Genomic DNA, 13,399 nt, shown 5'->3' with positions numbered 1-13,399 from the left:
TCTAGTTCTCATTTTGGCCTCCAAATGACCTGCCACCACCCCTTCCTCCTTAATTGTGCCCTCTTTGTCTTCCATCAATTTTTTTTTTTAGCTTCTCCTCAACTCACAAGGAAAACTAGTATGCCTCTTCAATGCTAGTCATTCTAGCTAGACTTAACTCCTCTTGAATGCTAGGTCTTAACCCTTTAAGGGAATGGGCAACTTTCTCCTTGTTTGCTTCTACATGACATGCCCTAATAAGAACTCAATAAATTTCCTCTATGTATCCCTGGATGGATTTTAACCCTTGCATATTCTTGAATAAATAAAGTTTGTACCAATAGGAATGAACAACTTCTTTATTTTGTCCACCATGCGATCCCATATTATGATTTTCTACTTTCCTTTTCTATTTCTTTCCAACTGAATCTCTTACCACCAAATTTTTTCGTGGCCTTTCATTTTTTCCTTTTCAAACTTAACCCTATCAAGGTCCCTAATATCCTCATACTCAAAATATTCCTCTAGCACATTGATCTAGTCAATCAACTCATCTAGTTTTAGATTTCCTAAAAACATGTTGACATTAATTTTAGGTCTCTTTCCCAGCTTGGAAATGGCCCAAAAAAGTTTCTCCTCTTCCTAGTTTAGAACTTCTTCATCTCCTTTCCCTTCCTATCTAATATTTCCTTCTTCTTCATTATCCTCCTCACTTCCATTGCCTATGGCAATAGACATCTCTCTATAGATCTCCTCTTGTAATGCCTAAACTTATCTCTGGAGGGCTCTAAACTCAGGAGGAACAAATTTGGCCCTTCCACCATAATCTCTTCATGCAGGCATCTTCTCACTATATCAAATCCCACAACTAGATAGTCTTGGTGCAAATTGTCTCACAGTCGGTGCTTTGTCTACACACTTAGGAAAACCTTGTTCTGATACCACTTGATGAGGGTACAATCAAAACCAAAAATGAACACAACAAGAAAAGGAGAATATTATTATCAGAATTTATATTCTATTACATTTAGTACAAAAAAATAGACTCTGAGACATGACCTATAGGCTTACAATGTTATCAGATTCTGAAGAAAACCCTTCTCATAGTACCTTCTTGCAAACTCCACCAAAAACTATCTTTACAATGCCATCCAAATTAGGTTTAGGGTCAAAAATACATTTTAGAATATTCCATTTGGTATCCACTTCCAGAACAAAAGGTTCTAGAAAATATGACAAAAGTCAGTGTAAAATTAGAAGAATCCAAAAATGGTAGTCCACCTTCTGGGAGGCATAACTTTTGATTTGGGACTCTAATTGATGAATAGTTTACATTTTTAAAAATATCTCCAAAAACTCTATAGACCTATGGCTCAAATTTTCTTGTATCCCATTTTTTAGGCTTTTAAAAGGTCATTTATTACCTCAAATATGACTTTGAATTTCTCTTAGAGGGTCTCCAAACAACTTAAAACTATAATAACTTTCAAGCTGTGAAGCCTTTTGACCTAATTCTTTTTTTGGAGTGCTTTAAATTACAAGTATAAGCATCCCTCCAACTTAAACACTCTAAATCATCATAATTATGGCTCAATTATAGAATAACATATTTTTTGCATTGACACATATCCCAAGGTGCTCAAAATATCTAACCTAGAAAACTAGTAGTGGAACTAAGAGAGTTGGAACCTCTATTTGACCCAAATGGGTATCCCGAAATGAAAACACATTAAATAGTAACTAACACTAAGCATATTTTTGTGTGATATAGGATTGCCCTTATACCATTGGATGCTCTTGCATCACCTTCCTATAGCCATAGGATTTGGAAGGAGTGATAGTTTAAACATTAAACATTTTCTAACATTATATGTATGTAGAATTGTATGTATTCAATGTTTTGTAGGTACTTGCCATGTGTATTCAAAGTTAACACTTTAACACTAAGTTAAAGCTAACTTGATTATTAAATCATCATAACGAAAAGATTATTTTCTAATTTCTATTATGGTAGTGCATGAATATAGCTCCCTCAACCTAATAAATTCTTGGAGAAGCTAATAATGGTTAATGATATTTCCATTGTAAACTTCATGAAATTGAAACTGATCCTCATTAATGGAGTGATTGTAGAAGTAGGAAGTTGTTGTAGTTTTCCTTTAAATAACACCCATTATAGATTTGAAAGAAGTTTTACTAGAAGAAAGATAGAATAGATTGATTTTCATAATAGCAACATGTGTTCTTTTTTTTAATCAAATGTAATCTCTTACCATATGAATAGAATACAAAGTTCAAGTTTCCATCTTCTATCTTGATTGTCTTTTCTATTCATTCATCCAAGTGGGCCCACTTGGTAAGTGAACTACTTTATTAGAATAGATTTCATTTCCTTGTTTCTTTCTTTTCAAGGTATAATTTTGTTGTTCCTATAGCCATTGATAATAGAATCAATGAAATGTTCCTACAACATAGGTGAATAGATAGATTTACTATTAGTAGCATTACTTTAAGTTCTAAGATAAAATGTTGTTTTGACTCCTGGCTTAAGTCTACTTCAACATTCCCTTTTGTTTAGTTGTAATGACTTAAAGAAGAATTAGAGTGTATAATTTTTAGCAACCCACTCAAGCTTACACTCCTAGCTTGACAAAATAAAATGAAGTTAGTATGTTATTCTTAGGAAAACATGTGATTCTATCTAATTTTGGTGTAATTGTGAAAGCATGTCCAATCCTTTTTTACTAAGGTATAAAACTAACCAACCATTTTGGTTTCATTTTTGATGAAGGTGTCAATCTAATTCAACCTTGAAGTCATTATGTTAGCTTAGATTTCACATTATCTTGCATGCATACAAGAAGAGACCTCCTTGGGAAATTTCTTCCCCATATTATTAAGGAAGAAATTTTTAATCCTAAACCTAAAGAACCTAACAACAAGAATGAAGAAGAACCTTTTGAAAATCCAATTATTACTACTTAAGAATGAATACCCTCATCCTCTAATGAATCCTTGCATTTGAATGATATTTTTGCTGAACCTAAATACCAAGAAAATCTAGTTTTCCTTGTCATCTATCAACCACCACTACTAGTACCTCCTCCAAGAATGGCTTAGCTTCAGCCTCAACCTAAATTTCCTTTTCCTATCTTGCTTGAACAGGGTAACCAACATTTTAAAAAACATACATGTTACTACACTTCCCAAATTTTATGGGCTAATCAATTAAGACTCTGAAACCTTTCTATTTGAGTTTGACATACTTTTTAGAAGTGATGACTATAAACTGATGCCCACAAAATAAATTTGTTTCCTTCTACCCTAAAAGAAGCTACTCTGAGATGGTTTATGGGGTTGGGTGCAAATGTTGTAGCAGATTGGCTTTCAATGAGTAACCTTTTTCTCACAAAGTATAAAGAATACTATAGGAGTTGATATTTGAAAGGGGATACCATTTTTCAAAATGTCCCAAAAAGTATGATGAAACCTTGGAAGATTATGTTTCTTGGTTCATGTTCAACCTACATCATAATACAAAACATCAATTGAATGGGGAATCAAAGAAACATCATTTTCTAAGAGGTGTAAATGATGGAAGCATCGAAGGTCTAGATCTCATGGTACAAGAAGATATCACTCAAAATACTTGGACATATATATATATATATATATATATGCTTAAATTATTCTAGAGCCACTAAGAAGAAAGGTAGGGGACTTAGAGATCTAACACATAAGTCCAATGATAGTTCAAGAGTATCCAAGATGGAATTATTTAATTTGCTATCAGATTTCAAGAAAGACATCATTAAGGATGTAGCCACTCAACTAGACACCATGCAAGCTAGAAGGAAGAAAGATGAAGTTGATGCCATGTTGACTTAATACTATCCAAATTGTAAAGAAAAGAAAAGGCACTATAGATGTAAGTTTATTGCAAGTCTGGAGACATAACCAATTCCTATTGAGTTCAAAGTCATTGATAAATGAAGAGGTGCATTAGGTTTCTCAACAAAAGCCAAGGGCTCAAAGACAAGGTATGCCAAAAGATCCTCTTCATTGTTATAATAATAACAATCAATTGCAAAAAATTTAGAATACTAGTGTTAGCTGAAATAATAAATGGAAACAACCCTAGTATGGCTGAACACAACCCCAATGAGGATGACAACAACCTCAATAGGGTTGGCAGCAACCTCTGTAGGGTTGATAGTAACCTCAAAATTGGAATACCAAACCTAGTCAATAAACCGTATTGCCACCACCTTAATAGCAAGCTTTAATGCCTCCTCTTGTAGCCAGTAATACTCCTTCTAGGAAGACCTAGCTACTAGTTCACCTAATCCTAATCCAAACAATACTAAATTGTAGGCTCAACAGCAAAGCTATGCCATCTCCTTGAATGATATTCACTTAAGGTCAAGAACCACTCTTTGTTCACCCCAAAAGCCTATAATAAATGAAGTTGAAGATCCTCTAACTAAGAAAACAAATGACTCAAATCAACACACCTCTTAAGTAGCCAAAGAACCTCCATTCCTTAATAGGTTGATGGAATATAGCCAACACACAGAGAACCATGTAGTCATTGATTTTCTTAGTTAACTAAAGTAAATTATAGTAAAGATACCATAGTTGGATGCTATTGAAGAAGTTTTTGCCTATACTAAATCTATTAAAGAAGCATGCATAAAATAACCAAGAAGGAAGAAGAAAGATCCAAAAACCACTCATTTCCTAGGATAGTTGTCTAATTTAATGCTGGATAAATTAACTCTACCTAAATAATCTGACCTTGGGAGTCTTATAGTTACAATCACTATTCATGGGATCCAAGTTCAAAATTCTTTAGTTGACCAAGAAGCATCTATCAATGTCATGACAAAGGAGGTATTGTCTCATCTAGATATCATTGGCTTTAGAGAGACACCCACCATACTTCAACTTGTTGGTAGCTCAACTATTAAACTAGATGAGATGATAGAAGATGTTATAGTAACCTTATATTCTTGGGAGTATTCAGTTGATTTTTTTAGTCTCTCCCCAAAGGCTAATATGGGAGGAAATCCTTTAATTTTAGGAAAGTCATGGTTGGCCACTGCAAATGCATATATAGCTTAGAGATCTAGAAAGATGCTAATATCCAATGATACTCATACCAAGAACCTTACTTTATAGTCCCATGATCAACCATTATTACTAGATGACTAAATAATCTAGCCAAATTTGGGTGATGATGATCCTAAAGTCAATTCCATCCATTAGTAAATGATGAAAATAAGAGAGAGAGAGAGTGGTGTTTTCATGCTTTCAATTCTAGCACCTTTTTAATTGGGCTCACCATGTTCTTGTTCCACTTGACCACCTAAAGGTGAGTCCTCCTCCCACTCCATAGGATGCAAAGAAAATATATGTGATGTAGACTTTCCATAACTTGCAAGCATTAGGATGCATTGCAAAGTTTTTCTTTTAAAATATTTTGTCCCATATTCATAAAATAGGGAGATGTTTTGGTGTTTAAATGACCTAGTGCTCACATAGCTTAGTGTCCAAAAAGATATTAGCCTTTTGAAAGTCCACAAGTTCACATGAGGGCCCCACCCATGGTCAAAATGCAAGATAGTGCAGTAAGATAAGTTTTGACCAAAATTGCGAGCAAAGACAATGCATGAGATGACATCAGCAATGGAAAGAGTGTGCCATTCCACAGATTCACATCACAAATTGCCCTATTAATGGAAATCACCGCAAGGTCATGAAAATCAAGATTTTACATCATTGCTCAAGTTAGCCACAATTAGTAATCAAGTGTTGCAAAGCTCTGAAGTGGTGTTAAGTGCTAGTTTGTTGAAGTTAAGCCAAAGTTGAGGTTAAACTCATGGAGTTTCCTAAAGATGACATGTTGCAGAGCTGGCCAATTAGAGGTTGACATGTGGTAGTCAACTAGGAGGGTTGACCTAGATGGAAAAGTGATTTTTTTTTGAAAATTAATATTTTATCATTTTATTAGCAAAATTTTGAAATCCCAAGGTCTTGTTTGAAAAATTTGAAAGAATTTTGAGTTTTATATAGTTCTAACTATAGAGATTTTTTAATTTTTTTCATTTTAATGTTCTAAAGTTGTAATGGGGGCCTAATATTCAAACACAAGCTAGAGGGACATTTTTTATAAAAAATATGCACTATAGTATACCATTGGAACTAGGAGAGAATGAACATTCTAGATATTAGATCATAATTTGCACTCATATTTAATTGTATAGTCTATAATGAGATTTTTTTTTTCTAGGGCATTCCTAACAGAATGGGAGGAATTCATTATTTAGAATGAAAATTAGTTGGAAGGGAGATCTGAAAGTTTGTTAAGGCCAAAATTTGGTGAAAATAATTCTAAAATATTTATCTTGCCTCTAGAGGTCATTGGACTAGTGTTTTTGTCTTTGCTTCGATCTCAAATTTGGCATCAAAATCAATTACACATTTCAATAATCTTGGAGATATTTTCAATGCATTCACGAGTAGCAATGAAAATATTTGATGTGCAATTATAGAGAGAGACTAGAGATATGTTTTGCATCTGTAAATGGATGTTTTCCAAGTAGACAAATGGTAGCATCTAATCTAATTTGGGATTTCTTCCTTTCTATTTAGTCTCTTCTTTCTTCTTTCTCAAGGGTTGGTTCTAGTTTGTCCATGAGACTAGATTGTTGGATCCAAAGCTATGATTCTACCATTTTTCTTCAGCAATTTCCCTTGTACTGAACAACAAGAAATAAGAATATAGATAGTTCTGATCTATTAGGTAGTTTTACATTTCAAATTCCATGCATCTTATTGTATATTCTTCAATGAAATGAATGAGAATGTAGCAACAAGTTACTCTTCATTCTGATAACTTGTCTCCCATTCATGTTATTTGTGATCTTTTTTGTTTTATGAACAAAGAGTATAAAACTCAATTGCAATCTATTGGTTGTATATATTGATTTTATTTTTTAATGATTCAAGGAGTCATGTAAATGCTTGAATTATCATCATAGGATTGCAGATCTCATGAAGGGATAGGTTGAGTAAGCGATCTAGAAAGATGTAGATATCTAATTCACAAGGTGAATAGATAGATTAGAAACTCCTAATGTATGGGATATGACAATGATTTTTAGGGATATATGTGTTAGGGTTTTTTAGCATTGTCAAATAGTTAAGGCACTGATCAGCTATGGCATCAAAGTGTTGTGTTTTTCATGTCATGTTGTGCTAAAATCAACATCATTAATCAAATATCTTTCCCTTTAATGTTGAAGGAGCTGTTGTCACTTAGGTTTGCACCCTTGTCCAAGGCCTATGCCTGAGGACAACCTAGTGAAACATGCAAACAACCTCCAAGCTGTGGGACTTGAACTACGAGGTTGAGTCTCTGGAGAAGGCCAGCTTCCTCTTATTGTCAGGGCACACCTATCTATTCTCAGAAAGGAAAGGGAGAAAGAGAGCACTAAAGAAAATCTACCTAGTCTAATCTAAGGCGGTGATGCACCAAAACAGAGTGTTCACACTCATTTTTGCCCATATATGCACTACGAGACTAGGGTAACATTCAAAGTCATACATTCATTTAGACTTATATTGACCAACAACCACATACAGATTAGGAGACCAACTGAATAACATGAGGAACAGAAGATTTCACTTGTATATTATTCAATAGGCCAAAGATAGATACAGTATGCAGACCACTAATCTCAACAATACATCAATGAGAGGCAAAATGATACACATACACGTTGATGGATGAAAGAGATGATACAGGATGTTTTATCTAGCTAAGGGACAAAGGGGTTTTACACTGCAAGTCTACAAGCAGTAGCAGAGAAAATCATGAAGAGTCGACCCTAAGAATAGATCAAACTGAAGATTTTTGCATTACATTCACTTCTCACCTACTGGAATTAACTTTCTATCCTAAGAATCCAATCAAAGATCTGATTGAACATGGCCTGCATACCAAGAAATCTGATATCCCTCTGAGAAAGAGCTTGGAGAAGACAGGAACGGCACCACAACATTCTCTGACATGGTAGATGGATCGCCTGGATGGATGAGTGCCTTCCTGCGCTTGGCATTCATTCTGAGTTGGTAGCAATTAATCCCACTATCAGATTGTGGTAAAGCCCAGATTTCTCAACACTCATGATTTGTGCACCCATCAGAATCGATCAATCAAACAGGCTTCGACAAGCCAACTGGGGCATGCAGGCCAATCACACCTTCGATCTCACCACCCTAGCAGTCTCTTATGTTTGACTGGGCGCTTACCACCTTTTTCGTGCGACTAGGTGCTATGTTGCTATCGAAAAAGTCTTTGAAGATCTCGATAGTGCCATAGTGCCTAAGGGTTTCATCCTAACTGCACCACCTTTCATCACCTTGTCGTAACCTTACGTTAACCGTCACATCGACTGCGACGATTGCAATGACTTCCAACCACCAACCGCCAACCATTTTACTTACTGCGCTTCCAAATCCAGGCCCACGAGGACACGCGGTGCACAAGTGCTAACCTGCTATCATAAAACTTGCGTGGCTTCTCCATGGCGAGATAGCGCCTGCCGCTGATCTCCGTGGATCTGATAGTCACAAAACTTGACCTCCTATGACCCTCCTTCTCTATTGATTTGTCGGGCCCGTTGATACGTGGCATCTCCTTGTTGGTCTGTTGGTCACTTAAATTTGACTGCACCGGCAGCATGAAATGTGGACCCTCAAGGACATGTGGCACACGGGCGCTATGTCACCAACGTTAACTCCTGGGCAGTTCTCGATAGCGAGACAACGCCAGTTGTAGATCCCTGCAAATTTGACGATCGTGAAGAGTTACCATTCCTGCTGAGACTACTGGGCCCACTGTACGCTATGCACTGACTTATACACATGGCACCTCCCCATTTGGTTTGATGAAACACTAGCTGGCAACCCAAGACCTAATCCATAGAGTGACCACATGTTAGCTAGGTGCCATGTCGCTATGTAGAAATTGAGACCAAATTCCCATAGTGCCATAGCGCCCACTGACAGCATGCCCTGAGATTTGCACATGTCCCCATCCGATTCGCCACATCGACTGTGCTTGCACAGCACCCGCTAGGACCTATCTGCCTGATCATTCCTCGCCATGGTGCCCCTTCCGTTTGGGCGCTATGTCGCCATCAAAAAATGCATTGGTTTTCCATTGGTGCCATGGCACCTCGCCATTTTTTGAAACCTCTAGGCCGTGAAACTTGTTTGCCTGCCGCCATGAAACTTTTGACTTGCCGTACCCTTCAATTTGTGACTAGACCCATCCCACTCAGTGCCATATCTGTAACTGCACCACACTCTGGATGACACCTAGCAATCCTTGGTGAGACTTGGTCCTCTCGATCCACATGGCGGATGGTCGTTATGTCGCCATGATAAAATTCATACATCTCTACCATAGCGAGATGGCACATCCATTGATGTGACCCAATCCAATGATCATGAGGACTCATCGTACCTCGTGCTTCTGCCCTCCATGTCGATACACCTAGCATCACCTTGAGACATGGCCCCACCTAACACATGTCACCAGGGCGCGATGTCACTGTCATAACCCTCGCACAACTCCTCCACAGCATGATGGCACTTCCCGTTGATCCGAGCTAATCTGATGGTGGTGAACGTAAGCCCTGACTGTGTTAGCCGTGCCGACAGGAACTCTGACCTGGCACACGTGGTTCCTTCTGATCTGTCGCCACAACACCTAATTCTGTTGGTCATTGAAACTCGCCGCCATGACTATTTTCGCCGACTGCTATGTTGCTATGGAGATTGTCTGGCTGATATGCGATAGTGACATAGTGCCAAGGGCATCAAGAACCTTTTTTGACCTGCGAAATGCTGGACCCACCCCTACAACGTGTCGTTAGGGCATCATTGCGCTATAATAAATATCGTGCATTTCCCTTATAGCACGATGGTGCCAACCATCGATACCACTTAGATCTGACAACCAGAAAATTTTAGGTTGTAACATTTAAAATACTAATTTGAGACTAACCATTGCACGAGCCACACTTTCAAAATTTAAATCCTTGGCGTTAAAACCAGAGGTAACACTTCTGGCAACTCGCAGGGGGCATGAGCCTACTCAATGCATGACCAGTGCCTAAGAATGATCCATTGGGCCATGGAGTCAGAAAAGAGGGCCTAGAAGGTACAGAACCGAGAGTTGCAAGAAACCCTAACCCTTAATGAGGAAATTAAAACATTAAAAACCCTTGAACTCTAGCTCTGTCTCTGTGACTTGGAAAAAAAAATAGGACCTCCTTAGCAACCTGAGACTTGTCAAAACTTTAGGAACTGGAAACTCAAGAAGTGAGCCATATGCATGCGCACTTATTGCAAAATAGGAACAAATAGGAAGCAACTAAACTAACTATGTACATGGATTCACAACTTTTTCAGAAACAGGGCTTCAGATGGATCCCACTGACTGGAATGGGCAAAATTTCACCATTTGGCCTGCTTAGCTGGAACGCATTGGCCTGTTTGCAACTAGAGATTAGATAAGGGCCACCCCATAGTGGATCAAATTTGGAGTGCCTTCCTGGTTTTGCTCTGTCTGAGTCCCACTTGAGAACTAAATCTCCCTCTATGAAGATTCTGGCCCTTGCCTTTTTATCAAAACTCTTCTTCATCTGCTGCTGGTGTATCTCCAAGGTTTTCATAACTTTGTTTCTCTTTTCTTCTAGTTCAATCAACTTTGCCATTCTTACTGACATGGAACTATTTTCAACCAATTCTAGCTGATGAGCCAACTCTAAGGATGGGAATTCCAACGAGATTGGAAGTCTGGCCTCCCTACCATATACCAGCACAAAAGGTGAGTTCCCAATAGATCTCTTGGGTGTTATCCTATCAGCCCATAGAGCAGTCCTTAATTTTTTATGCCAGACCCTCTGATTGTCTTCTATCGTTCTCCTTATGATTCTGATCAGATTTTTGTTGGAAGATTCAGCTAAACCATTACCCTGGGGGTAGTAATTTGATGATGTTCTTAGATAGATATTGTGACTCATTGCCGATGCACAAATCTGGGTTCCAACAAAAGATTTGGCATTATCTGAGATGATAGTAGAAGGAGCTCCAAACCTAGATACAATTCCATCAAGGAATTCAACAACTGATGGCTCTGTAGCATCCTTCAAGGCAACTGCCTCTATCCACCTAGTGAAATAATCGATGGCAGCCAAGATCCATTTATGACCTGCACTAGATGGAGGATTAATGGGGCCTATAAAATCCAACCCCCACTGGGTGAAGGGCTGATCCACCTAAATGGAATGAAGAGGAAGAGCTGCAAGTCTCTTTTTTCCTGAGAAAAAAGAACATTTCTCACATTTTCTCACATACCTATAACAATCATGGAACAGAGATGGCCAATAATATCCATCCCTCATGGTCTTCATGGCGGTTGTTCTTGCAGAGAAGTGGCCACCATCAAGGCCATCATGAAGTTCTTTAATCATTCTCTCAACCTGATCCTCTTCAATACATCTCAATAGGGTCCCATTAAAATCCCTCCTGAATAGGATATCATCAATCACAACATAGGGAATGGACTGTAATCTATATTGTCTTCTTTTAGCTTTGTCCAATCCCTGAGGGTATCCATTCCCTGATAAAAAGTTCCTCATGTCATCCATCCAGCTCCTTGGGGCATTAACATTTCTTTCCTCCTGCTACTCTGCAATCACCATAGCAGTCCCTTCATCTGAATCCTGACCTGATAACATTTCTTTGCATAATCCTCTCCCTCTTACCAATTTGGTAATCTGAATATCAACATCATATTCCATTACCCTAGTGATCCATCTAGCTCTCTTTTCATTGATGTCCTTGCTTAACAGGAAGTCTTTTACACTCGCATGGGGCACCAACAAATGGATCCTATTGTGGGATAAGAGGTGTCTAAATTTCTTCAAGGCTCTAATGACTACAAGGGTTTGCTTCTCAACAAAGCTATACTTATCTTCATATTCCTTGAGTCCTTCACTAAAGAAGGCTATGGGCTACTCCTCATTCTTGTCATTTGTCTGAGTCAAGATAGCAGAAACACTTGACTCACCACCTAAAGTGTAGAGGATGAAATCTTTCTCAAAATTTGGGTTCATGAGGGTGGGGGATGAGGCTATGGCTGCCTTGATTTCTTCAAAAATCTCCTTCCCCTCCTTGGTCTATGAGAAGACCGTATCTTTCCTAAGAATGACTGTAAGGGGTTTCACCACGATGGAAAGATTAGGAATAAACCTTCTTACAAAATTTATCCTACCAAGGAAACTTTGCAGCCCCTTCTTGTGTTTAGGGAGAGGAAGGGCAAGTATTGCTTTTGTTCTTTCTGGATCAATGGTCAACCCATCCTTAGATACAATGTGTCCCATTAATTTTCCTTGGCTTGTAGCAAAGACACACTTGGCTGGGTTGAGGGAAACCCCAAACTCTCTACATCTTATAAATACCTGTCTCAAATGATCAAGATGATCTTTTACATTCTTGGAATATACACTTATATCATCAAGGTATACTAAGACAAACTTGTCAATTAATCTTTTGAAAGCCGCCTCCATTGCCTTTTGAAACATGGCACCTGCATTTGTTTGTCCAAATGGCATCTTGCAATAAGCATAGGTGCCCCATTTAGTAGTAAATGTTGTCTTATATCTGTCAGATTCTTTAACCAACACTTGGTTATAACCAAAAAATCCATCAAGAAAAGAGAACCTCCTTGACCCACTGACCTTGGACAGAATTTGCTCCATAGAAGGGAGAGGGTGGTGATCCTTAAGGGAAGCCTGATTAAGATCCCTAAAGTCCACACACAATCTGATTTCTCCATTCTTCTTCCTTATAGGGACAAGGTTAGCCACCCATGATGAGTGTTTGATAGGAAAAACTATGTTAGCTTCAATCAACTTGGATAGTTCCTTCCTCATTAAGGGTTCAATCTTGGGATTCACTGGCCTCTATTTTTGCCTTACTGGTTTGACCCTATCAACTAAGTCTATGGTATGCTGAAAAAAACTAGGGTCAAACCCCTTTAAGTCATCATATGTCCAAGCAAACACATCATTAAATTCTTGACATAGATGAATGAAATTTTATTGCTCCACTTCAGAACATACCTTCCCCATGTGAAGAGATTTTCCATCTGCAATTGTAACTGGGGCATGACCATCTTTTTCTGTAGCTAGATTCATTCCTTTGCCTCTTGACTGATCATTAGGACTAAAGACACTCTCCAAGGTAATGAGACCCTTGGGCAACTTGTTGGAACTGAGGTGAATGATCTGATCACCATACTGATCTTGTAGTCTTGATTGATTTCTTTCTGAAAATTCTG

The sequence above is a fragment of the Cupressus sempervirens genome, chromosome 6 (assembly GCF_028749045.1).
Source record: "Cupressus sempervirens isolate cs-2001-9-10 chromosome 6, ASM2874904v1, whole genome shotgun sequence".
NCBI classification, from domain to species: domain Eukaryota; kingdom Viridiplantae; phylum Streptophyta; class Pinopsida; order Cupressales; family Cupressaceae; genus Cupressus; species Cupressus sempervirens.
The sequence above is the reverse complement of the archived record's forward strand: the minus strand, read 5'-3'. Positions refer to the sequence as shown.